At 45.2% G+C, this 3,075-nt stretch overlaps 1 pseudogene across 1 annotated transcript; it reads left to right on the top strand.

Moving 5' to 3' along the window:
* The first annotated feature begins 243 nt into the window (after positions 1-243).
* LOC311360713 (aerolysin-like protein pseudogene) lies at positions 244-1,591 on the top strand (annotated as a pseudogene). The gene is made up of 2 exons (XR_014684198.1): positions 244-729; positions 1,142-1,591. The product of XR_014684198.1 is annotated as an aerolysin-like protein pseudogene (transcript).
* The last annotated feature ends 1,484 nt before the right edge of the window (positions 1,592-3,075 follow it).

Genomic DNA, 3,075 nt, shown 5'->3' with positions numbered 1-3,075 from the left:
TGTTGACGGGGGGGTGGGGGGTGGGGTTTGGTTGTTGTCCGGCAGGATTGTTGACGGGGGAGGGGGGGGGGGGGGGGGCGGCTGCCTATTTAACAAAGTCAGGAAGCTGATAAGTTAGTTACATTCATATTGGTCTTTAAGAAGGTTGTCTCAGCTGGCTGTAGGTGAGTCTTGAACCTAAGAACTCTAGTGTTTAGCATTGCAATAGATTGTATTGATGAACATTTCTGTTGCAGGTTATTAAACATGGCGACTTCACTGCATCTCATCGGTGGAGACGGAGGCAGTTCATTTGAGTTCACTGGCCGTTACAATGGTGCCACCCTCAAGAAGATTGGAGTGGCAGTGGGCGGCTGGCAGATCAAAGCTGTGCGGGCAGAACTGACCGACGGGCGTGTGGAGACCTTTGGACAGGCACACACTTTCAGTGAGTTTACCTTCCAACTTGGCGAGCGCATCACCAAGCTGTCCCTGTGGGGGAATGGTGCCGGGACACGTCTGGGTGGCATCAGGTTCTGGACGAGTTCTGGACGCGAGTTCTTCGAGTACATGAATAGCTGGGGGCTGAAGACCGAGTACTCCATCGATGTGGGGTCTGGAGTCTGCCTGGGGTTGGTGGGGAGTGCTGGCGGAGACGTCGACTGTATGGGATTCCTCTTCATCAGTGCCATCAAGTCGTCTGTGCTATGCGACGTGACCTTTCGCAGCCTGGCCATGTACAAACCCCAGGTGAGTGCTGCTATGTGTGGAAGACCTGAGTCAGAATATGGTAGGATAAGTGGGCCAACACATTTCACTTAACTTCACTTTCACTTAAGTGTTTCTTTATTAACTCTGAAAAGCCTATCACTACAAAAGCATGTTTAATACCTATATTTCATAGGGCAGTTTACTCCTCAGATTACAGATTAGAGGTGGACTAGTAACTGTTGGCAGTTGACTGGGTGGGAGCTGAGAGGAGGGGTTGGTGCTGATCTACATTTTGAGTGTCATCATCAGCATAGCAATTGGTCGTTGGCCCACTTTGTGAAGTATAAATGTTAGACTAAATAAGTTTATATTTTCTGTACAGGTTATTAAGTATTATTTTGTATGTTGCCTGAACAATATGCATCTTTGTGTTTTTCTGTGTTTAATGTAGGTAAAAAAAGAATATCTAAAATCTGTGTCTTATCGAAACGACACTCCTGTGGATCAAGTGCAGAAATGTACGTACAGCAGATCTGTGACCAAGTCTTCCACCTGGAGCACCACCAATAAGATTGAGTCCACCGTCAGCATGTCTGTTAAAGCAGGGATCCCGGACCTGGTGGAGGTGTCTGGTGGGTTTAGCGTGACCGCGGGATCGGAGCAGTCCTCCTCAATGACCTCCTCTGAGACCATAACCGAATCAGATGAGATCAATATGACGGTCCCGGCAGGAAAGACCTTGCGCGGTGAGGTGTCAGTGGGACGAGCAATCATCGACCTGGCCTACTCGGCCACAGTGAAAATCACATGCATGAATGGCAGCAAGCTGGTCTTCCCATCCACCGGCAACTACAATGGTGTGGCTTACAGTGGAGTGGATGTAACAACCACATATTCTTGATAAATGAATGTCGACACAATATGCATCAACATCTTACTGTGCAGTTTTAATATTGATTGCATAACAGTGGTTTGATTGCTAATGCAGAGTCATGTGAATTGTTAAATAAATAAATCATCATGAACCTGCTTGTGTTTCAATGTCCGAATCAGCTGACCACAACGTCCGTTACTGTGAGACTATGGAAGAAAATTTACCTTACATTATTATGCTAACATATACTTTTCATCTGGCCTATATGCTATATAAATATAATAATGGTGAAGAAAAGCTTAAGAAGACAAGTCACCACTCCTCTCTAACTGTGGCCTGTAGGGTGCCATAAGGTCTGTTGATTAACTTATCTGTGTTTACCCACTAACATAGAGGTCAAGGATCAGGGTGACCTGAGGCTAGTCTAGGGGCAAGGACAAGCCGGACACCCCATTCTAGTGTCGTACCTGTAAACATGGTGTGTGCATGAGATATCGTAAATAACAACATCCTCGATGGACAGAAAGGGAGATATAAGGAGGGGCCCGTGACTAGCTCTCCAGTTCTTTGTCAAACCAACTCGGCTTTGCTCTTACTTGTTCGCGAGAAAAAAAATAGCGTTTACTTAGCTTACTATAAAGGATGAAACGGAGCTTCGCATTATGTTGTTTTATTGCTGGAGAACTAAACAGAACTCGCGCCCGGGCATCACATCCGGTCGGCGCTTATACTACCGTAATGATGTAAGCAGTACGTGCAAGCTTATGGTAAACATTAACATTGATTCAGACTACTGCCGTGATCTGAATATTACATCACTTATTATTATTTTTTTTTACTTGAACTCAAAGTTGTCTGTTACTTCCACTTCTGGTTACTCATTAACTAAACATCTACTTGGTCTGTAAACAACATTAAACACTATGAAATAAACAATCAGATTGCTTCAGTGTAATGCATCAAGTAAGTGCTTTCACAAATGCCATTTCAAATATAGAACATAGAATCACCCTTGTAAACACTTTCAGATTCAGAAACTTGTCTACAGATGAATCTCTTTTTTTATATTACTGAGCACTCTTTTCAAACTTTAGCAAATTCAGTCCATTTCACAGGTCATTTTTATTTTATTCTTTTAGTCCACGTTGCCTGTTTTCTCAGGCTGTATCAAAGTCATTGAGGTACTGTGGAGGCTGTCGGTGCCTAGCGGGGTACCTTTCCAACACTGGGACTGTGTCAGCGGTGACTACTCAATCCTCTTCTTCTGTTGCAGATGTGTCACGCAGGCCAGGGTTGAGCTTCTTGAAGAAGGAGGAGTTTCTTGTCACTTGGTGTCCATTCCGCTCAGCCGTGACCATAGAGCCCTTGACGGTGGTCACCCTGTACGGCTTAGGATTGTAGGCTGTAGTAAGTTTATTGTGCCTGGGTTGAGAGCACAACACCATGTCACCAGGTTGGAGAGGGTAAGGCGTAGCGTGACGGCGAGTGTCCGAGTACACCTTCATTTTGGC

Source organism: Micromesistius poutassou (assembly GCF_964030765.1).
Source record: "Micromesistius poutassou genome assembly, chromosome: 16".
Taxonomy (NCBI): domain Eukaryota; kingdom Metazoa; phylum Chordata; class Actinopteri; order Gadiformes; family Gadidae; genus Micromesistius; species Micromesistius poutassou.
This window is presented reverse-complemented; position numbering and strand designations above follow the sequence as displayed.